The sequence below is a fragment of the Rissa tridactyla genome, chromosome 8 (assembly GCF_028500815.1).
Source record: "Rissa tridactyla isolate bRisTri1 chromosome 8, bRisTri1.patW.cur.20221130, whole genome shotgun sequence".
Taxonomy (NCBI): domain Eukaryota; kingdom Metazoa; phylum Chordata; class Aves; order Charadriiformes; family Laridae; genus Rissa; species Rissa tridactyla.
The window spans coordinates 54,292,318-54,319,347 of NC_071473.1; the positions used below are offsets into that span (position 1 = coordinate 54,292,318).

The window sequence follows — 27,030 nt, forward strand, 5'->3', positions numbered from 1 at the left end:
ACAGGCAACTCAGGAGGAGTACAGAGATCTCGGTAGGTTATACAGAGAGAAAACTAGGAAGGCAAAAGCCCAGCTGGAGCTCAACTTGGCCGCTAACATTAAGGACAACAAAAAAAGCTTTTATAAATACATCAACCAAAAGAAAGCCAGGGAGAATCTCCATCCCTTACTGGATGCTGGGGGGGAAAGCTGCAACCAAGGACGAGGAGAAGGCTGAGATACTGAATGCCGCCTTTGCCTCCGTCTTCAATAGTCAGACCAGCTATCGCCAGGGTGCTCAGCCTCCGGAGCTGGAAGATAAAGATGGAGAGCAGAACAGCCCACCCATAATCCAGGAGGAAGCAGTCAATGATCTGCTTCTGCACCTAAATGCACGTAAGTCTATGGGGCCAGATGGGATTCACCCAAGAGTACTCAGGGAGCTGGCGGGAGAGCTCACCAAGCCCCTCTCCATCATTTATCAACAGTCTTGGTCAACAGGGCAGGTGCCAGATGACTGGAGGGTGGCTAATGTGACACCCTCCTACAAGAAGGGCCAGAAGGAGGATCCGGGGAACTACAGGCCTGTCAGCCTGACATCGGTACCAGGAAAGATCATGGAGAGGATCATCTTGAGTGAGCTCTCACGGCAAGTGCAGGGCAGCCAAGGGATCAGGGCCAGCCAGCAGGGGTTTAGGAAGGGGAGGTCCTGCTTAACCAACCTGGTCTCTTTCTATGACCATGTGACCCACCTTCTGGATGCGGGGAAGGCTGTGGACATTGTCTGTCTGGACTTTGGTAAGGCCTTTGACACCGTCCCCCACAGCATTCTCCTGGAGAAGCTGGCGAATCACGGCATAGACAAGTGTACTCTTCGCTGGCTTAAAAACTGGCTGGATGGCCGTGCCCAGGGAGTTGTGATTAATGGGGTGAAATCCTCTTGGCGGCCGGTCACCAGTGGTGTCCCTCAGGACTCAGTTTTGGGGCCCGTTTTGTTTAATAGCTTTATCAATGATCTGGATGAGAGGATTGAGTGCACCCTCAGTGAGTTTGCAGATGACACCAAACCAGGTGGGAGCGTTGATCTGCTTGAGGGTAGGAAGGCTCTACAGAGGGACCTGGACAGGCTGGATCCATGGGCCAAGGCCAACTGTAGGAGGTTCAATAAGGCCAAGTGCTGGGTCCTGCATTTCGGTCACAACAACCCCAAGCAACGCTACAGGCTTGGGGCAGAGTGGCTGGAAAGCTGCCCGGCAGAAAAGGACCTGGGGTGCTGGTGGACGGCCAGCTTAACATGAGCCAGCAGTGTGCCCAGGTGGCCAAGAAGGCCAACAGCATTCTGGCTTGTCCCAGGAATAGCGTGGCCAGCAGGAGCAGGGAAGTGATGGTGCCTCTGTACTGGGCACTGGTGAGGCCTCACCTCGAGTGCTGTGTTCAGTTCTGGGCCCCGCTGTACAAGAGGGACATTGAGGTGCTGGAGCGTGTCCAGAGGAGAGCGACCAGGCTGGTGAGGGGTCTGGAGACCAGGGCATGTGAGGAGAGGCTGAGGGAGCTGGGCATGTTTAGCTTGGAGAAGAGGAGGCTGAGGGGAGACCTCATTGCCCTCTACAACTCCCTGAAAGGAGGGTGGAGAGAGGTGGGTGTTGGCCTCTTCTCCCAGGTGAAGAATGACAGGACCAGAGGAAATGGTCTGAAGCTGCGGCAGGGGAGGTTTAAGTTAGATATTAGGAGGAATAACTTTACTGAAAGAGTGGTCAGGCCCTGGAACAGCCTGCCCAGGGAGGGGGTTGAGTCACCATCCCTAGAGGTGTTTAAGAAACGTCTGGATGTGGCACTTCAGGGCATGCTCTCGTGGCAGAGATTGTAGGTTGTTTGGTTGGACTCGATGATTTTAAGGGTCCTTTCCAACCATGAAGATTCTGTGATTCTGTGATCTTTTCTGGATGTGCAGAGCTCACAAATTCTCATCCTCTGACCATCAGGCTAATAATACAAGTTGGAATATAGGCATGAGGGATCACCTTAAATATTTTGTGACCGTGGGACAGTTTAATCTTTTAGCATATTTCAAGCTTAACTTTTTTTTTTTTTTTAGTTTAGTTTTAGCTTTACTTTTACATTACAGTTGTGACATCATTGTTAAAAATAGCTCTTAATGGACAAGTCCTTCGTACCCATTATGAACCCACTAGGATCATTCATGCAGACCGGCTTCCGAAAATCAAAGCCTGTTAGCGGCTTTTTGCCAAGATGATTAAAGACTTAAAATATCATATACTTTATACTGAAATTTAAAAAAAAAAATCCCACATAGAACAATTGCTATTTAAAAGGCTTATTTTGAAATATCTAATATTAATTTTAGGATGTCTATCTAACAGTTAATCTTGATTCTGAGTGACAAATTTTGCGATTTTCTCTGTTGGAAATGGCACAAGCTTTTGAATTACGTTGGTTCCCTTACAGTCTGCGATCACCGCTGACTTGGAGAGAGTCGTACAAGTCACCCTTCCAGGTCCCACCGTTTTCCAAACGCAAGGACCTATACGACCAAACATCTTTGGAGCCGTAAGTACCGCTAAATCCAAACCACTTTAACGACTCTACAAAAGTTACACGGTGCAATCTTCCGTTAAATATCCCATTCGTTCCAATCCAATTAATTTATTCCTGGGACAAAAATGTAAGCAGTAGCGCCAAGATCCTGACATAAGAAAAAAAAATCTTAAGTGAAAAAATTAAAATAACAAAATCACAGGAAAAAATACTTCACATTTATAAGGCACTTTCCATCTCTACCACGTTCCTACATCTTTAATACCCTGAAGTTTAGAGTCATTAATCGCATGTGAATTTTGACACACATCCAAAGGGCGTATAGAGCGAATACCTTCCAGAGCTGGGACTTCTCTTTTGCCAGAAAGTGACCACACACAAAATCTCACAAGACAGAAACTAGCCCCAAGTGTGTTAGAAAGCTCATCTCTAGCCATCTTAGCTGTTTACAAATCCCAATTTCTACCCGTGTAAGTTGTCCAGAATTAATCATTCGGGAACTCATCTACTTGCCGCTAATTACATTATTTTTTTCCTGAGGGCTTCAGGCTGTTTTGAAAGCCTCAGCTATTAAAACGACTATCCTACGGTCCGTCCCAGGCAGGAGGAGGAGTCTCTGCACAGAGAACTCTTTGCAGGGCTTGGGCCCAGCGCCCAGATTTTCCAAGGGGTTTAACTGCCTGAAGGTGAGGGTAAAGGCGCGGCGGGATTGCCACAAGCTCCTCATTTGTGGTGCTACGTGCCCATCCTACAAGTTACTGCAAGAGGTTTGAAAAAACTTTCTTTGGATGCTCACTTTTCACGGAGATCAGACTCTCTGAAAGGTTCAGTATTTTTTCTTCTGTGTTGTCTCGTTTCGATTGGTTGATGGAAAGAATTTGAAAAAAACTGTTTTTTTAAAAATTAAAATGCTAGAATTTAGAGGTATTTTCCAAATACAACTGTGAGAGAAAGACACATGCTACAAATACAACACAAAGGCTTGACAGAGGACCATCTATCATCTGGATTAGAAAGTCAAATGGCATGATCATAGGAATAATTTCTAGCTTTAGAAAGCTGAAAAAAAAAACCCCAAAACAACCCAAACTACCCAAAATCACAACCCCTGCCACAGTTATTTGGACTGACGTTGCTGCACAGAAGTCCAGTATTGAGCTGCTTCATTTTTGCTTTACAGAGGCCAGGTTTTTTTTAGTATTAGTAGCATTGTTTATACCAGCACAGCAGCGGACCCCATATGTAAAATACAAAGTATAGCAGTGGACAAAAAGCTGATTAAATCATGGTCATCTACCACCAGATACAACCTTTTGAACTCTCGTTTGGACTTGCCTACTTTATTTACAATACAGTGCGCAACAAAAAACCAGACCTGTGGGGATTAAGCTTTGGCTCCGGTCTCCAGTTCGTAGGCTGTATTTTTTCTGTGTGGGTGTTGGCGTTGCTTGATGCTGTGACTGCAGTTTCTTATTTTATTTGGAATACACCTAACGCATTACAAAGTTACCCCTAGTAATAAATAATGTGTACTTTGCTGCTACGGGGGAAAGAAGATTAAAAGCGTTCAAAAACTACTTACTTCTCAGCACTCCTCACTGCTTTTATAGGTAACGCTCTGGTTTTGTTCTTTTACAAATACTGATAACACGGAAAATCTTCTCCTACAACAGGAAAAGGGCGTTTTATGTTATTTCTAGAGCACAGATGGTGGGGAACATTTTATCTTTGTAAGAAAAGGCATTTCTACACTTCATAAAGATACTCAATTGTAAAAGCTGGTGCGGGACATGTCAACAAAAAGACTGGGGGGGGTTGAGATCAGTGAGTAGACAGAGATCTACAACTTGCAACTGCCCGCTGCAGTCAGGGTTAGGAAGAAAATGGCCAGGTGTGCAGTGCTCCCTCAGCCCCACTCGAAAATGTAAATATTTTGAGTGATTTCCAGGCCCCCTTGTAGCTCAAGGCTAAACATTTGTCCACTTATTAGGAACCAGGAAAGTTGAATTTTGCCACTGTTTCTACATCTGGAAACTCAGAGCTAGGCTTAATTTTATTTTATTTATTTTCCTGCGTGACACCTTTTACTTAAGTTCCGCCCAGCCTGCCAGATCTGAGATCCCATGCTGTTCTTCAGGCTTTACGCGTGCAACCCGAAGCTCCATCTCTGCCGGGAGTCACGGACTCCTCACGTAATTCCTTTGATGACAACATGGCAAGAAAGAAAGGATCACAAACTTAGCAAGGGGATTACCCAGCCAAACAGATTTTGATCTTAAACCACAAATAGCCAAGAACAGACGACCTACAGAGTGCACCCCCAAACGCCCACTCCCAGCCACTCTGTACCTACTGGACTCCTCAGCAGCACTGGGTGGGTGGCAGTGTCCAGCTTGGGTCCTTCAGAGCAACCGTCTCCATTCAGTTGTCCCTCTGTCCTGGAACCAGGCAAGACAAGCCATTATTCACTGGGTGCGGAGCAGCATTTGAAAAACATTGAGAGCACAGTCCCAGATAACTCTCCTGATGGCTCTTCTCTGATAGGCTTTCAATCAACAAAGCCTTCCGCGCATTAGGATGAAGCTTCAGTAGGGGCATCAAGGCTTCCATTAAGCATGTGAGACAAAAATCTGAGCTGATAATTTGACAGAAAGCACATTTCAGCTTGTCAGACTGAAAGTGCAGACTTGTGATATCCTGAAGGAGGGGCCAATAACAGTGCATTAAAATAATTTATTAAAGGCTGTTTAAACTAGATTTTTAAATTTTATTTATAGGCTTTACAATTACCATGTGGTTAAAAGGCTCAAGCCCTCCAAGGCAAATCTGTGGAAAGCCTTTTATTTGAGTCTGCCAAGCTGTCTCTTTCAACCATTAATCCAATCATCAGGAGGCAGAGTTTCTGCAACGGGATATCGGAACAAGTCTAGGGCAGATTCATCATTAGTATATCACTAAATTTCCAAGTTCTTCCATCCAAATCTCTTCCATAACATAATGATCATCTGGCAGTAAGTACAGCGCTCTCTTCAATCCTTCTATTTGATTGATCGAGTAATTATCCAGAGGCCCAAAAGATTTCTCTTATCAAAAACATGCCTAACACCTCCCCCGCCCCCCACCATGACAACCTCCCACCTCTACAAAATCCATTTTAAAAAAGCCACAGTTCAGAAGCCACATAACTCAGGTCCTCGGAAGGTTTTACTAATCCACAATTGGGGGCTGACAATACACTGTGCTCGCCTGGGCTGAATTTGTTCTACTGCTTCAAATGGCGTCCCTGGTATTTTTGACGAGTGTAAGTTTGCGAGATCACTGTGCAGTGGATCATGCATCGTCAGCCAAAGTTGTGCTCAACCTCTCACAACTTTGCCATGGACCATTTTGCCACTTCTTGCCTCTTCTCAGTCCTCATGAAAATGCAAGCTCGGAGCTCTGCTCTTTCATTTTCTCTTAGGACTCGCCCTATAGCTGGGCCTTTCCTCAGCCACCGTCCCTCAGACTGAATCTCCCATTTCGCATCAAACTTCTGCGACGGCTCTTACCACGGTCACTCCACCTCCCATACGGCTTCTTGCCTTGTGTTGAACCTCCATATCAAACCCTATCCAAAACGTGCCAATGCTGGCACCTACCATAATATTACAGAATCACAGACTGGTTTGGGTGGGAAGGGACCTTAAAGGCCACCCAGTGGCACCCCCTGCCCTGGGCAGGGACACCTCCCACCAGCCCAGGTTGCTCCAAGCCCCGGCCAACCTGGCCTTGAACCCCTCCAGGGATGGGGCAGCCACAGCTTCTCTGGGCAACCTGGGCCAGGGGCTCACCGCCCTCACAGCCAACAATTTCTGCCTCACATCTCATCTCAGTCTCCCCTCTTCCAGTTTAAAACCATTACCCCTCGTCCTGTCACTACATGGCTTTCCTTTACAAAGACCATTCCAGTCTGGCATTTCTCTACCTACGTGTCTGTGTTTTCATCCACTCCAGTGATGGACATCAGTGAAACCAGCTCAAACATGGCAGAGCTGGGTTAAGGGCCTCCAAGGAATTGTACATCCAGGTAGACACCACGTGCAGGAGCAGTGAAACATCAGAATGGCTTCAAGCGTCCATCCAGGCTTGGAGACTGCCTTTCCTCAGGTTTTTAACGTCCTCAAAAGCAAGCAAAGATGTTATTACTAACAGATACGGACACTTTAATGTTAAAAATGATATCCAGTATGCTATCTTAGGACAATAAGGTTAGCAAAAGTACATTCTTTCTACTAGCTGAATTGTACAATTGTTTATAGCAAAATCTTCGTGGTTCAGTAGCTCCCATCAGTGTGCTGAATACAAAGAATGAATTCCAGAGGGTTTTTTGACAGCTTCTTACTGTTTCTCTGTTAAGCCTTTATATTCCCACAAATCCAATCCATTCTAAGTTTAGCACTGAAGACTGAATTAGCAGATGCAGCTAAATTTAAAACAAAGCAATTTTTTTCATATTCCCACGAGAAATGAACAAATGCACACAGGCTGAGCGTTTGTAACGGTGGTAAACTGTAACACCAAGCAACACGCTTTAATTCAATTTCAGTAAAGGCTAATATTAGTTAATTAAGACGGCAGAGACACAAGAGATTTAATCAAGTTCCAGTGGTGGCAGTTTTGAAACATCAGATGAAATAGTTGACAAATATGAGCCAGCTTTAATATTTTATTCTTCTGTTACGTTAAATAACATGCAGTTTCTAGGTTGGCCGTATCGGTTATTATAAAAAAGAATCTGCATTTCTCAATGTTTGCACTGTGTACACGCAGAATTATCAATTAATGCAATTTGAAGACTCGGAAGTCTTTGGAAATTAGAAATTTAAAGTTAAACTAAAGCAACGTATGCACCCAGCTAGTGTCTTTGTGGGACATTCTCAAAATACCACCTAAAACCAAACACAAAGCATATATTAGTTTTAAGGATCTCCTAGAAAGAGACATCTGTTTTGGAACAATCACAAAGGGCTATCGCCAAAACTATCCCGTAATAGTTATGAGCTGTAATTTGACATTTTAGATACACATTCCTCTTGCCAAATAATATCATATTTTTGCTCTTGGCAGAGAAAATAAAGAGAAGCATATATCCAAGATGAGTAATTTAGTACAATGTAATCAAGGCAAGCTGCCCTACGGACTGCATTACAGTTAGCAAGATAGGGCTTTTTTGTCCTCTTAAATAAAAGTGTGTGTACTATACAGGGAAAAAAAGAAGCAAGAAAAAATGGTTTTCTTCTTGATCTTATTTTCCATCTGACCCAAGTGTAGGCTTTTATTCCAAGAGATTAGAGGTGGGGTGGCTAAAGCAATTATGGCTGCGAGCTGTGCTCCATGGAGGTTCCCATCCCCGTAGTTACACGTCCTCGTCAAGGAACCTTCTGCTCCTCAGCTGTCCCAGTTCACCACCCAGCACATTTACGTTAACTGTCACGGATTTCAAATTACATCACTCTACTGGGCTGTAAATGGAGCTGGCCAAGAAGCACAGACAGATCCCAAACCTGCGAGGAGGTGACCCATGGCAGGAGAAGGCAGTTGGCAGTAATAACAGTTGCCTCAGTTGTCACAGATTAATCCACCTGTAATTAGGAGTTACAGCTCCATTTCCCTGAGCAGGGAAGTGCCTTGTAACTGGAGTAGTAAATTGCTGTGTCTGTGACACTGAGAATTCTAGCATCATTTAACTGAGCTAAACAACAAAAAAAATTAATGTGTGGGTCAAAGGACTCTGTATTGCTGAATCTTGCTATCCTTATTTTACTCAGAGTCTAAAATAGGTAATGAAAGAGATGGCTAACTGAGGAGAAAAATCATCAGCGATCTTTAATCTTAACGCAATGATTCCCATCCACATACAGCAGTTTGGGTTGTTAGTCAGCCTCTGCCTTTCTGCTCCCAAACGCAAAGTTGGCCAAATGACTGCATCTCACCTGCCCCAATTAACAGCTCCCTATTTCTGTGCAAACCCACCTAAATCAGCTGTAAGGCAAGTTCATGTTACATTACGATAGAGAGATTAGCTGGAGCTCATTTCTCAGCATTCTTTCGAGTTCTCTGCTCTAACTACAGGAAGGAATGACCCAGATACTTTTTTATATTGGCTGCTCTCACATTCTGGTTTTTTAAATTAGAATAATTTCCTTAGTTTGCTACCAGGCATTTCTTTAAAGTAAAAGCAATTGGTATAAGCACATATTTTGAACTACGACATGGATTTTATATGTTATTTATATGCTCATTCAGTTTTCTGAGAACATATACCTTGTAGGGAGCAAATGTATTTGTTAGAGTATTATTTTTAAGAGGTCTTATGGTCTATTGAAAATGTATCAGTACAAGCAAAGGAAGCAGATTACTAACGAAACGATACATTTAAATATTAAAATGTAACTTGAACTGCGATTAAGCTAATGTTTCCCAAATGCTGTAATATATGCTTATGCAAATCACTGTAGCTATTCTACAATAGAATCACAGACGTTTCAGCTGGAAAAGACTAATTTGGTTATCTTGTGCACTGCTGGCACTGCACAATTTCATCCAAGTGTATTTACCAGCTCGAGCAATGGAAAACAATGAGATGAAAGGGTGAGAAAAGTAAACTCTGGTCCTTAGCTCCGGTGTTGCTCATGACTGAAGAGAATGCGTGAATTTCTGGAGAGAACTCTACTCTCGCAGCAGCCAAAAATGATTCCCATCTCATGTCAAAGGCTGATGGCAAGAATGGGAAAAACAGGGAGAAAGTTGTAAGAACATATACTCCTTATAAAAAAAAAAAAAAAAAAGGTGGTATATTTTCAGGACATCTGATTCTGTAAGAGTAATAAACCCTGTCCAAAAGAATAATGCAAACCGCGCAGAATGTGTCACTGTAAGCCATGTTTCCTCTTAAGGCAAAACAGAAACCTGAAATCATTGTCCTGGAATGCACCAAAACCTCTTAGCACGAGTTCCTGAAATATTCATGAACATTAAGAAAATAGCAAACTTTTTGGAGAGTGTGCTATTTAGATGTAACTCGCTATGTACATGCTACCCTCTAAGCTCTAAAAATATAAAAGGAAAGCTTTTTGCGGAAAGTAAAAGAAGTAACGGGGACTCGGGAATTTTATCTCCTGGCTGCCACAGACCACACAATGTTGATTAATTCAGCTCCTCAATTACTCATCCTAACTGGGAAAATCCTTATGTGACGGGGAGTTTGCTGGTGTAGATCAGCGAGGAGGTCAGAATTTTAAGACGAGAAGATACACTAAGCGTGTAAATTATTGATAAATAGTAGAGGAAACACTGAACTGTAATATACCAGCTGAATTTAGATTTACATTAACTTTCCAAACTTCTCCTGCATTTTTGTTACTTTTGGAAAGTCCAGAGATGGGCCCCTTTTAAACCTCAAATTCTTATGTTAACCACCGCGGAAAAGGAGGAAGGAGGAAAAAAAGAAAGGAAAAAGAGAAATGAAGAGACGTGAACTTCAATTGCAGGTATGCAAACGCGTCACCACTTCCCGTCACTTCTCTGCCCGAGTTTATTTCTCGTCCTCTGGGGCTACGTGCCTGGGGTTAGGCAAGTCAGGAGCTCACCCAGCGGGAATTAGTCATATCGAAGGAGGTTTAGGAGCATGGAAACAGCAACTTCACCTTAAGCGCTGGAAATAAGCGCTAGAGAGACCACTGTTGAAATGTTTATGTATTTTGCAAAGACATAAGTATCTGGAGAATAGCAAAAGACACTGCTTGGCATAGGCCAACAGAAAGCACTTTACCTGATGACTTGGCCCCAGTTCCAAAGACATTTCTTTCGGCAGCAGCGTCAGCTCAGGCAGCCTCTCCTCTCCCCAGCCCCGCGCACATGAATTTTCCCCGCTCCGTGCTCGTAAAGCCGCTTGTGGTACTATATAGTGAAACAAGCATAAAGGCACGCTGCAGAGAAAGAAAGAGAGAAAGAAAGAGGTGGAGAGCAAATTGTTACCAGGTGTAGCCTCAGACTGCCTCGCATTCAAAGCCGGGGTTGCTTAAAGACTCAAGACGGGCGCTTTGTCCCATCGCCGCACAGCACGGCACAGACTGAGGAACCGATCTGGCTGGGAGATTTTTTTGTTGGAACAGGGATATAGATATTTGTTTTTCCAGCTGGACTGATTTCCCATCCGGTTCATCAGGAGGCTGTGCAAATTCTTGTACGAGTGTTTTTGCGGGGTGAACTGGATGAGGAATTCATCCGTGTTAAAAACAAACAGAGGGGTGGTGGGTGTTAGTTATTTTAGCGCTTCTAACCTAATTCGCAGCACGGCTGCGCAAACAGTTTGACTGATACCACATTCTGACACAAGAAAAAGCAGGAGGGCTGCGTAATCAATCACTGTTATCACAGGCAATGCCCCCCCAGCACAGCCACCCCGCGAGGCAGCTGAGCGCCATGAGCCACACGCCGGCTCAGCCAAACTCTCCCCACTGCGTCTTTCTTGTCCTGTTCACTTTGTGCAGCCGATTTTGTCTACGGAAAGCTACTGTGAAGTCCTCCGGTTCTGCTTCCTAAAAGATGTCTTTTGTCTTTTTGACTTACCCATCCTGGACCGCTCTGTGGGGATCGTCCCTCCTCCAGGGCCACTCTCCTGCCTGCTGCTGCTCCTGGCGAGATGAAGATGAAATGAGAAGTTGCCAGGTTGCTCCCGACAGAAGAATCCCAGTTCCCCCCCACCCGAGCTGAGGTGCTTTCACAATGCAGGTTCCTCCTTGCTGCAGACAGAATGGTAGGTGGAATCAGCTCTTTGTGGATTTGGAGACAACGCAGCTGATCCCTATGCGCAGCTTACCTTACAGGCCCCTTTTATCCCCGGTCCTCGTGCCCCAGGCCCTTGTATGATCTGGGATGGCAAGAGCCCTGTGGCCAGGGGTGGCCCTCACCTGCTGGTCCAGGCCAGCCGAACGCATCACCTAGACACCAGGTGGCAGCATCAGATCCAGATACAAACTTCACAGTTGAGTTCAAAAAGAGATTTGTGCCTGGAGGACCAGTTGGTCGATTTACAACAACCCTCCCCCACGTACCGTGGAACACGTACGCAGGCAAGGCTCTCCTCCTGTTTCTAATCTGCTAATTTAAAGTTGCATAAATGCAAGTCTCCATGGAATGAAAATATAACCTCACAAGGCAAGGGCAGAGTTAGCGGTCATTTCCTTTCAGTGAGTACATGACGCCGCTATGCAATCTAAGAACGCGGAGAGGTTTTTTTGTTCTCCGTTGACTCAAGTGGCTTTGCGTCTTCTGTCTGTACTTGAAGACAAAACCCAGCAGGAATTTTGCAGGATGACCGGGCCGTGAGCTGTTCTGAGCCAGCAGGAAGCAAACGCCACGTACGTTTACCATGGCACGACTATTTCCAGCAACACTCTCACAGATATCGATCACAAGTCTAATGTTGTGAACAACGTTCCCATCTGCAGGTCTGTCTGTAACTGCTATTTTTATAGGTGTAGCAACTTACTTTGGACTCTGATATTTAAAGGAATAGCAGCCCAGCTTCCTTAATTGTGCTTAATAAAATTATTTGCATATACATCCATATATAATGTCGAATTACATCCTTGTATTGTTTCCGAGAGCTTGATAGTGCCCAATAGTGTTAGGTTGATTACAACCGCCTACAAATGTGCAACGGGGACTGCTGCTCTTGCAGCAGGAAGCAAGAATTGCTCAGGAAACAGGACTCCATCTGATAGAAAAGTCACAGAAATTAACATTCTTTCTTGTGCAATGACGTTTCTAATGAATTTTGCGTTTCTCTCCAGGTCTGTTCACCACTGGTGATACCGGCTGGTTCAGCATGGTGTCTATTACAGTTAGTTTACTAGATCTTCTCAGATCAAGCTTAGCACTAGTCTTTAATCCAAACCTCTCACTGTATACCATACAATGCAAAAGAAATAGGAAGAAGGGAAATTTACTTCTTTACATACATTTTTAATGCTTATGACTATTTAGTGACTGAAGGCTTCATCTTCTGAGACTTATCAATACCTATCTCAGTCAACAGGAAGAAGGAAAATGAATTTTTTACAGTGGACGTTCATCATCTTTAAAATGGAACTGTCGTTAAGACGGACCCCTGACAAAATAACTGACATTTAGCGTACTTAAGGTACATTATTCATGAAACTCTCACAAGGAAATAGATACAATAAGCCAAAAGAGGTCTCTTAGACAGACAAGGAGAAGTAAGAACTCTCCTGGCTCATTTGCACCATCAGTTGAGTTTCTGTGGTTGTTTTCACCTCGCTGGTCCCCTCATCCCACACCAGCAACCGTGTCTGAAAGCATGTTCCCTTTTTCCTAACCTGTTGACTGTTCAAAACTGGAACGTGGTGGGAGAGAGGTTCAGGGTGAAGTTACAGGAGATGGAGCGAGCTGCGCTGATAGCTCTCTGATCTTTCAAGGGGATTCCTCCTCCTCACTGCCACGCATTCCTCAAGCTTATCATGTGCTGGCTCTCATGCTTGTTGGGCCCCTCCAACTGCTAACCAAGCAGAAAGCACATTTTTTATCTTGCAAAGCTAAGTGTTTCTTGCCAGACAGGGAGTTAAATCAGCTCACCAAAAGGTCTAATGAGTGCTATACTTTGAATAATAGAGTGGAAGCAGAACCATAAAGAAAAGGTAGAAAAAAGAGGGAATACAACCTCTTCCTTTTAGATTGCTCATCAAATTGCACACAAAGTCTTTGTATACTTGTGAACCGTAGAAAGAAAAATCCATGAAAATTAACAACAAACAGCCCACAGTCCATTTAGCTCAGCTATTCTGCCAGCTAGGAGTAGTCAGCGCTGCAAAGAGATTAAAGTGCCTTCAACCAAAATACTTTATAAACGGGGGTTCAGATCTTGATTTTTGGTGCCTGGTAAAACAAATGCAGCCACAGCTCTAGGATGGAAACACGCTGTGAGCAGTCCTGACAAGGTTAGGAGGAGTGAGAACCACTCCCGCCTCAGAACGGATTTTGTCAAAGTCTAAATTCTAGATATTCAGCCCCTCTATTCTTGTGCTTCAGCAAAGAACAGGGACGGCGACTTCAAAGTAGCTTTACAAGCTACTTTTTGTGCCATACAAGGGTCTGGGGTTGCTGTAATTGTACTGGAGCCCCAACCACAGAATACTGCAGGGCTTTCCAGATTCCTCTCCTCCTGTCATCTTGTACGCCCCACGACTGAGCGCAGGACTGGTACAAATGCCTTACGCGAGTTTTATTTGACTGAAAAAGCTTCTGGTACAATTGGTATTCTCAAGTGGCGGTTTCCACCCAATTCAAAAGGACTCATATAAAGGCAGATGGTTTTGATTGCAGGACTCCTTGTTTGTGCCAGAGGTCTGAAAGCTCCATCCTTCCCGTGCTGAGAAGGGCAGGTCCCCAAGCACACCCACAGGCATCGGGGCTGGGTGGGAGATGGATGCAGCCTCGGGCATCAACCGACGCTAAGCAGGAAAAATGCTCTCAGCAGGAATAACCCTTAGAAGAACCCGAGGAGAAAGAAAAAGCACAATAAGCGTTGTCTCTGCTGCTGCGTGGCTGCCCACCACTTGAACAATGTAGGGATCTCTGGCGGATCCCTGAGAAACCCCAAAGCAGCTCCCGTAGCCTGTGCCAAGGGCTGCAGAGGGGTGATCTGACAGTTGCCGACTGCAGACCGACTGAGCAGCCAAACCAATCTGCCCTGCATTTCTTTCACCATTTCTTATCAAAATACTGACCTGATACAGGGATGATCTTACAAAACATAATAAAGTCTGCTGCTGCCAAGGAATGATTGCTGCTAGCTAACATTTATTTTTCCACAATTATATTCAGGGCTGTTGAGGGCTCGGTTGTCCTTTCGAGACAGACCAGATCAAGGAGTGGTGCACACAGTACATCATCCCAGGATAAATCCGGGGAGGCTCTATGACTCAGAAATGAGTCACTGCTCCTCCTCTGTTTCTTCCAGACTCTTGGGGGCGTACTAATTTATTGTCGGTCTGTATCTGCAGTAAATTATTACCCCCAGCTCAGCTCTCCTGCGCAGAAGGAATTCCGACACGTTCTGCTCGTCCCTTGTCTCTCGGGAGGGTTGAACAGATGAACAGACGCACTGCACCACTGCACACCGAGATCTAAGGGGAAAGCAGAGAAATGGGGGAGTTGTATTTTTCTTCCTTGTCCAGGTTAATTATTTGGAACTATTCTTCCTCCCAACGCCCCAAAATCCCAATTACTAAACTAAGATTGACCTTTCAGAGAGTTATTTCTAAGAACTTGGATAAAATAAGATAGTATGACTCAAACAACAGCAGGAGAGTGTCTGCATCACAGTTAAGCCACACAAATTGCTTTCACTGTCAGAATCAAGTATTCTAAATAAAAAACAAACCCAAGAATGATTAATCTTTTTTTCTCTTTAGCAAGACAGATTGAAGTATCCCAACGGAGCTAGACGGGAAGTGTTTAAACAATGCCTACTTAGTCTCCAGTGAGCCTTCACTAGTAGGAATACGAGCTTTAGGTCGGAAAGGGAAACAATAACTGAAATAACAGATTTTTACATATGCATGTACAAGATAAATATATTCAGAGAATGACAGAAAAGCATGAAAAGGTACTGAACAGCCAATAGGCCTGTTCAGCTCTTCACTTCCAAAGTTCAGGAGCCTGAGGACACTGAGGATACAGTAGAAAAGCATAAAAATTACCATTTTTCCAGTGGCAATGCTGATTTAAGAATTTCTTTCCCCATGTCATTCCCCATGCTCATTTTTCCACCTCCCTCACCGCTGTCTATGTTTCACGAGACAGTTTTCAATGGCAGCACTGGCTTAAGGTCCTACCCCTTCACTGCCTCCTACTGCTCATCCCCAGCCTTGTGCCATCCTGGCACAACTCTTTGCATGGCCAGGCGGTGAATGCTCTATTCTGCAAAGACAGGTGCCGGTGGACCTCAAACGGCCTTTCAAACCAAAGAAAGAAAGAAAAAATAGTTGCAGAATGGCAAATAGCAACGAAAGAGAATGACAATTTTTGGAATTATGTGTGTTAAAATGTAAACATATCCCAAATTTCAAAATAACGACTTTTAACATGAGTATACTGCAAGTTAAAATCATACGTATTCACAAATTTAATTGTTAATAAATTATATTACCAATAAATTGATTCTCCTATTCGTAAAACATTGCATATTAGTTTTCGCCACACTTCTGGTTAGTCTTGGCACAGGCTGGCCCTTCAACTTACATCATCTTAAAAGCAATGGTTTCCAATTTTTCCCCCTTCCTTAAAATTTTTCAGAGACCATCATTATTATATAGAAACCGATTCTGCTGGCCAGCTGCAGGCTGCTGGCTGGGATGCGGCAGATCGCTGGCAGCGAGCACAGCAGGGGATTACGGGGGATCACTGTCTTCGTGGAAGCAAACCTGGAGGGAGATGTTCCCAACAATACTGCAGACCTAATGAGCGCCCAGTTTGCTGGGAAGAGCCAGCAGCGAGGCTGCCAGACCGCTGCTTCGTGCTGTGCTGTTCTAACATTCATTTAGCACAGTATTTCTCGTACTTGTTTACTGTTTGCAACGCAGTGGAGCACTCTTCTGATAAATATGCTACAACAAAGAAGGCGGGCTCCCGCCCAGTGACTCCTACGTATGAACACAGCACAGCTACGTAACAGTAGCGCACATGGACAATGCTGGGGGGGCTGGAGAACTGGAGACGATTAACACATATAGTGGGATTCCGTGAAGAAAAAAGGAAAACTTCAGCTCTATCAGTAGGTATTTTACCACTGCGGAGAACAACAATAAGTCGTAACCAAACGATGACATCCTAGAGAAAACAGAATTCCCTACAAAAAGCTCCTTAAGAATAGCTTCCATGTTACATCACGGAAACCTTGTTTAGGAAATTTAATATCAGAAAGAGAACAACTCTGAAGTGGCAAGGAGATAAGCTGTTAATAAATTTTCCCATCCCCCGTTTCTGTGATGCTGTGGCCTAACGTTCAAAAATATCTCCGTCCTACTTCTGTCTTAGGGAATTTGGTAACTCCGAAAAATAGATGAAAAGCTGGAAGAGTGAGGTGTGCTTGAATTTGGATTCCTCCTGGCAGAGGGAAACAGCACCGGAGCTACCAGCTGAGGCCAGTCCATCCGCTGGAATGCAGCCGCCGGAGCCAGGCTGATGGATGCTGACAGCCCCGCTTTCATCTGGCAGTGTCCCCGCCACCAGCTGCGCCAGGGAAAGAAAGAACGCGCAGGAATTCACAGCATTCCCCCTCTGATTAATCCCCGGCTGTCCCGCTGCGCCTGAATGAATTGGGCTAGGGATTCGTAGCTCTGCTGGGGGAGATTTGCTGATTTCTTTGAGCCCCCCTGAGGGGAAGTGATATAGAGAGCAAATAAGCAGCGGGCAGTGCCGAAGTGATGTAATGGGCCAGGGCATGAAAGCCCCTCGCCTCCGCTCTACCCACCTCTACTGGTCTTTTCTCCGTATGCAACGGGGAGCGGGTGCAGGGGAAAACTTCACGCTGTTGACACAGGCTGTAGCTTTACAGGTGATTTATAAAGCGCACTCAGACTTTCCTAGCTGAGTCCTGGGCAGATTGGCCTAATTACAAGAAAAGACATAAATAATGGTTAAGCCAAGAGCTTGGGAGCACAGAGGCAGCTTGGTGGCAGCCTGACGCGGGTGACTGAGGATGAAGACAGGTAAGTGCCAGGGTGCAGGGCTCCAGTCCAGCCCCAGCCCTCAGCAGCCGCCCCAAACCCTCTGCCCTGGCTCCTTCCTACTTCTCAGGACAATAATTAGATACCAAATCAAGGTGCCATTGTAAAAATGAGAACTAACATAGGAGGAATGGTGGGAAGGCTCTGGAAACGTTACACTTCAGAAACTAACCCAAATCCCAGGAGAGAGTCACTAAGGGATCTGACTGATGAACAAGGTATATGTAAAAATGTGCATTTGAATTCTAACTTCTCTTACACAGGCCTTGCTGTAAAATAACATCACTATACCATCCTGATGCTTGAAAAAATTGTTCATTCACAATCAGATGCTCGTAATTAAGATGTAGAGTTTGTAAGTATAAGCAAAGCTTTGCATCTCTCTCTTTGTTTCCCCAAATAAGTTTGTGTAAAAGAGAAACGCATTTTCTTGCAGGGCGCCCTTGAGCCAGCCCCAGTTTCTATTTTCATGATCCAGAGGATGGAAACGTGACAGATGATCTGTTTTTCCCACCTGGGTGATTCACACATAAGTAGTAATCTCTGACATTTAGAAATCAGCAAGATTTTCTAATTTTTTTTACTTTAGTTTTGTCATTGTTTTGTGCATGTTTTGAAATCTAGTATGATAACTCTGAGAATATTTAGATATTACATATTTATATATACATATTATATTTATATATATAAGTGTAATGAACACAACTAATAAATAATCACAAAGAAACCAGAAACTGGCATCTGGATTATTCGGCCCATTATAAATACGAAACACACGGTTCTGAATATAGCACTGAAAAAATTCACGGCAGATAACTTAGGATCATGTTGTAGCAAGGAAAGAAATGAAAAGACATTCATTTCAAATACTGTTCTAATTCAAATCTATGTCCAGACAAAGCGCACTCATTGGGTAAACCGTTAATTGTGGATTAATTACCCAGCCCAGCCACCAGCTTGCGCTTTTGCCTTAGTCTTTTCCACGAAGGGGTGGAGGGTGAAACTGTTTTTCTGAGCAGCTGTAACTAACCCCCTTCTGTGTACGCTACCTGTTCTGCTCACAGGCTCCCATTTTCTCTTTTTTAATATATTGGTATTGTTTTAGATTCAGATTACATAATCTTTTTTCACTAATTTTGTACCTTTACAAATGGTGCTCCTGAGTTCAGAAGAACTGGAATGCTGCCGCAGTTCTGGTATAAAAATCCCTGATGCGATAGTCACTTCTGCAGCAGGTAATTATTACTCTGGCATTAACGAAGCCGCTTAAATACACCGCTGTTGTTCTGCTGAGCCCAGAGGATAATGGTCAGAGACCTAAAATGAAAAAATAGGATTATATTTTCAAAGCTAAAAACATTAGAACTGGAAACCTCTTTGAGGTTTTTGTGGAAAAATTCACTCTGCTAACTGCATATCCCAGCCACGGGTTCTTGGCTTCCTATAACATCCTCCCGACGAACACTTCAAAGCTCCCCGTTTACAGCGATTCTCGGGTCACCAGTGCGGACTGCATCGACCGGAGGGGCAGAGAGGGCTACACGCGCAGTCCCCCAGCTCCATCTGCCGCGGGACGCGCTCAGTGCCACCTGCCAGCACAAAACCTGTCGCTCTTCCGTACCATGGGGACATTCACCCCGACTCACAGGGACTTCTCATCCCAGCTTCAAAACCAGAGGAAACCAAGACAACGGAATTAAGCGACAACCTTCCTGTCCCAAAGCAGGGCCAGGTCTGGAAGCAGCGAGTTTGCGCTCCCAGTTACAGAGCTCTTTCTCTGACAGTCCCGATTTTACAGTGTTGCTATAAATATTGGATTAAAGTATCTTGCAAGGACAAAATTTAAATTCCCTTCCATTTCTTCAGCACTGTTCATTCTGTTATCCAAAATAGCTTCTTAAAAGTACCAGGTTGCTTCCAGTTTGAAAGCCTGTGTTCCTTTTTTATTTTATTGCTAACAATACCAGTGGAAAAAAGACACCGTTAGAATTGAGAACCCACTGCTAGGTGGTTTTTGTCATCTTAAATGATTAAATTGTGGTCATGAAGGATGAATGCTGAAAAAAGGATCTTGTCAGGGAAAACGGGTGAAATCTGAAGGCTGCTTTTATGCAACAGGGAGGCTGAGAGCTGCAAAGGAACCATAGGTGACCCTGGTTCAAAAAGATTCCGAATCAAAAGATCTAGCCAATGACTTAGAGGTTTCAAGAAGGCTTTATCCACGGCTGTGTTTTAACGGCCGTATTGAACAGTCTCTGAGAATCTTTCAGTCCCCGCTTTCCAGCCCAGCTGAAGAGCTCCCCCGCGGCGCCGGCGCCTGCAGTTGTTGAATAAATGTTTCTCACACTACAGCTCAATTAAGTCAAGGCTATCAGGGAGAAGATGATCCAAGTAATTCACTAGCCTGTGTAGTAGAGGAAACCCACTAGAGCCTGGAGAATTCATCAATCTTTTAAAATGCACCTTACTTTACAGGGTGTTTTGACTCTGATTTTGCTTTTTCATTCTTTTCCTGGCATTGTTAGTGGTTCCCTGTGTTTCACAATCAATGTCATGGAGCACATACGTAATTTGTAGTGCTAAGCTAAACGTGCTACCAATAACTAAAATTCCAACAAAGCAGTGTACCACGATATAATACTACAAAGGAGTACATTCAAACCAAGTATAAAATACTTCCAGTATGAAGATACAAAAGAATTCGCTGCAAAGACTCACAAAAATATAAGCATCGCATAAAAGGATCTGTAATGACTATTAATTTTTCATCACGTTTCCATTTTAGTTGTGGTGGTTGCCAGCAGGAGAAATGCAAGCTATTTGATGTGTAAGTCTATTGCTTCTTAAAGATTGTGGTTTTCTAGCCCCGACGCTTGCCGTAGATTTAAATGCTGAAGTGCCTTTTCAGAACGCCACTCCTCATCGTTGTTTGTGCGCTCTGTTCTTCTCTTCCTGCAAAATGTTAATTCACATGTTACCAATTACTGGATCCTTGACAAAACAAGTAGCAGCAAGAAGAAACCCCTGTGGTTTTTATGATAATAGTAAGTAGAAGTCAAGTTAACATTTCATGCCAAGTGGATCAGGAAAGCAGTAACTGGAGAAGGATTTTTTTGGTATCGCTGCAATATCTTGTCTGGCAATAGCTTATGTAATTTTCTATATATTGTTGCTCAATATTCAGTTCCTTGGTGAAACTTTACACCAAAACTCAAGGTAGAGATATTCTACAAATCACGGCGAATTTCACCGAGTTCAAAGCTCACGGATGAGTTTTTTTTGTCTTCAAAAAAATGCCTTCCATGATTTCAAAACAATCCAGCTTTGCTGAGGAGGCAAATTCCAGCTTTTTGAGAAAGTGAACAGAGTTACTTTTAAAGATGTGAAAAGACACATAAACTTTTCCAAATTTTTGAGGATTACATTATGGCTTTTACAGCTAACGTCAATGGCAGAGTGGGGCCAAGCGTTTGGGAAGCAGAGGCTGGAAATTGTGAATTCGGTACACGTATATGCATGTACGCACATCAACGGAAGGTACTAACCACACTTCCAAAATAAATTTTGATCTTTCTTCCTTTTGAACAAAGACTATTCATTACAAATAAAATAAACACCAGGGGATTGGAGAACTCAGTTCAGCACATATATATACACGTATCACGTATGTTGATGCTGATTGCAACAGGGCGATGGAACACCAAATTTGTCTTCTAATCTGACCTTTTTCATGGTCAAATCCTGAACACTGTAAACAGAAATGAATAAAGCCATTACTTGGATGCACACAAATGCTGGCATCAAGCATTCCGCCTCGGTTCCTCTTCCCTCCCAAGAAGGCTGATGGCCCCAGGATGGAAGGATGGACCAGGCTGCCCTGGGGCTACTGGCCAACAGGGTGGCCCTGCCCCAGCCCCAGCACCCACAAGGACCGTAAGGCTCTTCAAGAAGATCCCGAAAAAGTGCAAAAGAGAGAAGGACAGAAAACTACTTGAAGGGTTTTTCTTCGTGCTTTTGGTTCTATATCACTCTGTCCTCTTTATGTGGCATGAAAATCGCAGTAAATGGTATTTTTATCCCTTTCTCTGTTACATGGTTGGAAAAAATTGCTGACAGAAACTGCCAACATTTTCCACTAATAACTATAATGCTGTTTCACTGGTATACACATCTTTTTACATTAGAGTGGACCACTTTAGGGGCTTCTAATGATGACTTAAAGCAATGGAAACCTCTGTGATATGAACTGATTTGGGGATCCAATTCTAAGGGGATATGGAAAAAGAAGTGGGATTACAAGCCGACAAGTTGTTAAGAGTCTAACAGGAGCCAGCACATGCATCGAGAAGGTGTGGATATGCAGACTTGGAACTACGCATTTAGACTCTATTCTTCTTTCAAGTAACATTTTCCTGACAACAGAAAACAAATACGTCACATTCGCCACAAATGTGCTGTACGTAACAGCAGTTCCTACAGCATCGATATTATATTTACTTAGTGATTCATCCCCTTCCTCTGTATGTTTATCTAACTACCCTAACCACATCCAGTTACCAACTACTAGCTACAAACGGCCTTACAAACCCAAGTTCAAGGGACTCCAAACAGTTGAACACAGACTGAGGCTTTGGTGTCACCACTCAGCGCCAAACATTTGCACAGGAGAATAAATCAATCAGCGCTTTCCTAGAACAAAATACCAGTGGGCAACCTCACTATTGCAGAGGAGGCAATCTCCGTCTCCTCTGAACCATAAAAAGCTTTCAGACGACTTCAGAAGACTCTTGATTAGGCCTTTAAAATGGAGGAAGCAACAGATCTTCTTGTATTTGTTGCATATTGAAATGGCTGAACAGTTTTTCAGGACCCATTGAGTGATTTCAGATAATATTACAGGTAAAATCAACACGTGATTTTCCAGCTTTGCCATTAAAACCCATGGAAGTCAAACTTATCTTTCTTCTGATGTGGGTGTCACCACTAGTTACCTGGATTCCTAGACTGAATTCTGTTCTCTTCAGCTCCTGTCAGCGCAATTCAGGACAGACTCTGGTCCTGCAACGGGGAATTGTACACAGTATTAGATTACGCCTTAACTAGAATTCAGTTCTGCCCCTTTAGGTCTGTGCATTTTACAGGAATAAGACAAATCAGAAACTCACATTTTTCAGTAATGTAAGCAAGCGTACGCACTCCTTGTCTTCTCCAAATAAGCTGTATTTGTAATTATTTGTAATTGTAATTATTATTGTAATTATTATGCAATTGTAGTTATTATGTAATTATTCATGGGTTTGTAAACTCTTTGTGGCAAGAGACAAATGCCAAATCCAACAGCCACGGACCGGACTGTCACTCTCATATCCCTCCCTCATCCTCTTTAATCTCTCCCAGGAGTTTGGCCTCACAACATTTTCAGGAGAGGGGCAGAGTCTGAGGCAGAAGAGCTTCCATGTATGAACAGAGCTGCATAGGATTTCACTCTTTTGTGAATTTCTTTTTTAAAGTATTCCCAACACACGTGTAGGCCTACATAATAATCTTTTAGCTTAAAAGACTAATTATGAAGTCCTAAAAGCTCTCAACTGCTGAAATTCAGAGCCCAAACCACATTCCTTCCTCCTTCAGTCTCACTTTTCCACAGGACGTGCCACCACCAACAGAAGACATTCCTCTGCATGAGAAACAGAGAGGCGGGTACCTTCAAAAGCTACTTTCAACTCCATGAGAACTATCTCCCAATGCTCCCTTGGTGGTCAGTGGAGAAACGGGCACTTCCATATGCCTGTCCTGGGATACCTTCCTTTTTATAGGTGTTGTAATACAGCTACTGACTTGTATAGCTGTAATCATAGAATCACAGGCTGGTTTGGGTTGGAAGGGACCTTAAAGGCCACCCAGTGGCACCCCCTGCCCTGGGCAGGGACACCTCCCACCAGCCCAGGTTGCTCCAAGCCCCGGCCAACCTGGCCTTGAACCCCTCCAGGGATGGGGCAGCCACAGCTTCTCTGGGCAACCTGGGCCAGGGGCTCACCCCCCTCACAGCCAACAATTTCTGCCTCACATCTCATCCAGATCTCCCCTCTTCCATTGTAAAACCCCATGGCTCCTCCCCCTGCTACAGGGTCCCTCCCCAGCTTTCCTGGAGCCCCTTTAGGGCCTGGAAGCGGCTGGAAGGTCTCCCTGGAGCCTTCTCTTCTCCAGGCTGAACCCGCCCAACTCTCCCAGCCTGTCTTTGTGAAGGCAGACCTGGCCCTCCGCATCTCTCTTTATGTGTGGATTCATAAAACCTCAAATCATACAAAATAAGAAGCTGAACAGTATGGGAGCAGCCCTTCATCTGATATACCCTCAGTGGAACTTACATTTACTTATGTTAGCTGAGGATTTGGCTCCCAACTTCTGCATTTAGTCTCTCATTTTCAGAGCAGTTCGTTTCACTCCTGTTCTCTCATATCTTCCAGCAACTAAAATAAACTTCTTAACACTTTGTACCCATTCCAGATACTGCGCTCAGCATACCTGCCACGGCTCAGCTGTTCCTTTTGTATAGATGCAAATACACCAAGTGGGTAAAGAAAATTACCTTTTTTTGACAAATTTGTTTGGAATCAATTGAATCTATTTTAGAATGATGTAAGCCCTGAAAAATGCTGTGGGACTGTCCGAGTCTGTTAGCACTTTTAAGTAAACAAACAAAACCTGCTTTAATTCAGACAAATTTCCAGGCCACAATTGTCAGAACACCACTAAAAGCTCTTGGGTATTAAAAAACAAAATCTAAATAAGAAACAGAAGCTACATAAGGAGGAGGGCTCTGTGGGAACCTTCCTGCCTTTGGTCTGACAATCCAAAAAGTGTGTTCTGGTTTCCCCCAGCATCCGGTGCACTCCAGCAAGTTTCTAAATAAAGTTGAGTAAAAACTTCACTCAAAGCTTTAGCGTTCCTTAAATGGCATGTCTCATCTTTGCTGGCAGAGCTGCAGCTCGTCTTAAAGTAAGCATCCACATCATTAACATTTTTCCTAAATGCTACTCTATATATTCTAAATGCTCCGCTCAAAAGTTGCTAAAATAAGCACTCAAAAATAACAACTTCAAACGCTTGCACAAGGCTGCATCCATTCAGAAGAGCTATTTTTCCTTACCTCACTCGATTTCCCTTCAGTGTTCATCAAACAAAGGATGCGCCGTGCCATGACAAGAGAGAAAGGCTAGATTTCAGCTCGAGGACTAACATAAGTCAATTAGAATCTATTGGCTCCTAATTACAGGATTTGTTATTTATCCCAGGCTGCCTCCCAGTACAAAAAAACCTGGTGACTGATGCCTTCTCTTCGTGACAAACATTCACTTAGATACATGTGGAGGCTGAAATGCGATGAAGAGTGTTTCTTTTTCCTTTCCTCTGAGCAAGCAGCATTCAGCTTTCATGAGAATGTTTAATCCCCTTTTATCCCCAAGTAAAAGCAATCTGTACCACACATAGCATATTCCGATTGCGAACACAGATTCTATCATCTACTGGAAAACCTGTAAAATAATACAAGCCAATCCATTAACTGCAAAAGGTATTTTAAACAAATCCTGCAGATTAAGACCCCATAAAATGAAATCGCTGTGCAACACTAGCATTTTAGAGATAATCTATTTTATGGAAGTCTAACAGTTAATTATGGAAAATGAAATAAGAAGCATGAAAATTATAATTGAACAGTAGTCCCTCTGATACATTCACAGAATACAGTCCTAAAAAATCTTATGAATCCAGGCAAATGATATATGGGTCAACTTAAAAAAAAAAAAAAAACCACACAGAAAAAAACAGGAAACCCAAATCTCACTTTAAATACATATTCAAGGATTAGCATCAGCAATTCCTTCTTCGGCAAGCTAAGCACCCAGCATTTTCACTACCGTCCACACCTCTTTGAAGTTCAAACCTCCTCAAATGTATTCTCCTGCCTTATGCGAATTTCTGCCACCACTCTTTCCTTCCCCATTATCACCTGCACCACAGAGAGCAGGAAAATTCACATAAAATCCCACAGGAAATGCAAAAGATCTATATAAAGCTGCAAAGTGTCTTCTGTCTCTCATCTTCAGTTCTTTACAAGTTTCTCAGGCTGTTGGGAGAAGAGAGTCCTGGTTACACCATGGAAGGAGGGAAGACATGAACTGAAATAATCGACAACCACCATCACGAATGCCCCAAACCAGCCTGAACGGTGCAGCAGGCTGCTAACTTCATACATGGGCTATGCTGGGAACCTCTCTGTGGCTGGATCAGTGCCTACAACGTGCTTCCAGATCGGCGTTTCTGTTCAAAAGTTTAATTATCAGTAACAAACGCCCACCACTTGCCTCATTCTGGCTGGTCCAGAATTAATGAGCATTTTAGGAGAGTGCAAGTCAGATCTGTGATCCTGTTTTTTTTAAAAGGGATTCTTTACAAGTGCAGACACCCCACCCCAGATCTAACGTGACCCTCTTCTACCCCTGGAGTGTCTGTGTTGCCCTGGAGTGCCACGTTTTCCCGGAGAGCGCAGCAGCCCTGCCCGCCCCTCCCCGGGCTCAGCACAGACCTTCATCTCCCTGCCACAAGCGTCAGGACAGCAGGTGACACTCCGGAACGTCCCAGGACATCTGAAGCCACCCAGGGCAGCGGCGCCGCTTCCCACAGCTCCACCTGCGCTGAGTTTCTTGATGTGAAGGAGCACAGTATCAAAGACAGTCCTACCTGCTTTGAGTGCAAACGGACAAAAAAAAGAGATTATTTTAAATTAGTACAGCTCAGCAAATCTTAATTATTACAGTCAAGATTTTTAATAACATACAACTTATTTACCTACAAATTCTTTCTCCTGCCTATGCTGGATACTTACATTCACCAACATATTAGTCATTGCTTAATTATCGCTACGAAGCCTTATTAATATGTATGGATAAAGAGCTCTCCGGCAGGAATGCATTTTAATGAAGTCGCTGAAAGGCAACAAGCAGCAATTTCTAGAAGGTTATGCCATGACTAACAATAGCAAACTGACTGAAGCAGCCTAGGGACAGGATGAGGTATGGGAGGAAAAAAAAAAATCAAATTCATTTTAATGATAAACTTAATTAGAAAGCGTTTAGGCATTTCGACTGAGCAGTTGCAGCTTTGAATGGCTTACAACTATCCTTGAGAGGAATGGCGTCTCTCAAAATGTCGCCTGCAAGTGCCCAGCAGTGTTGTCTCCAGGACATGTAATACGCTGTGTGAAAGGACGAGGCTGAAAATGAGACATATTGTCCCCGCCCTGTACTTAACGGCGAGCAAAGCACCAGCGCGTTATTTCTGCGGCTACAGTCGGGTCTGTAGCATTCTATATTGCCCAACAACGTGTAATTTACAAATCAAATGTATATATTTGGACTTATATTTCTGTATATAATTGGACTTATTTCCTAGAGCAGCGATTCACTTTGCTCCTTGTCTTACTTTTGTAACATTCGCCCTCCCAAGGCGACGTTACCCCGGCCCTCCTGAGGGCCCAGGCCCAGCATGGCCATGCCCGGGCACCCAGCGGGGACTGAGGCGGCCCCAGACCCGGCTGGGGGACCTGAGGCACCGGGGGACACCCGGCACCAAGGGGAACCCGGCCCAGCGCGGCTCCTTCGGGAGGGAGCACCCTGCAGCAGGGCCCCGCTCTGCCTGTGTG

At 44.0% G+C, this 27,030-nt stretch overlaps 1 long non-coding RNA gene across 18 annotated transcripts; it reads right to left on the reverse strand.

The window, feature by feature from the left end:
* Positions 1-2,072: 2,072 nt before the first annotated feature.
* On the reverse strand, positions 2,073-26,998 carry LOC128913920 (uncharacterized). 18 transcript variants are annotated; one of them, XR_008468114.1, is made up of 13 exons: positions 25,915-26,945; positions 24,478-25,455; positions 22,319-22,385; positions 18,470-20,279; positions 17,072-17,208; positions 14,612-14,723; positions 11,146-11,210; positions 10,346-10,473; positions 6,504-6,693; positions 4,885-4,973; positions 4,617-4,734; positions 4,118-4,199; positions 2,073-2,683 (listed from the first exon to the last, which is right to left on the reverse strand). It is a non-coding gene; the product is annotated as an uncharacterized LOC128913920 (long non-coding RNA). The 18 variants fall into 18 exon arrangements; XR_008468115.1 differs by having other exon boundaries at positions 2,073-4,025; XR_008468118.1 differs by lacking the exon at positions 4,617-4,734 and having other exon boundaries at positions 4,889-4,973.
* Between the last annotated feature and the right edge of the window lie 32 nt (positions 26,999-27,030).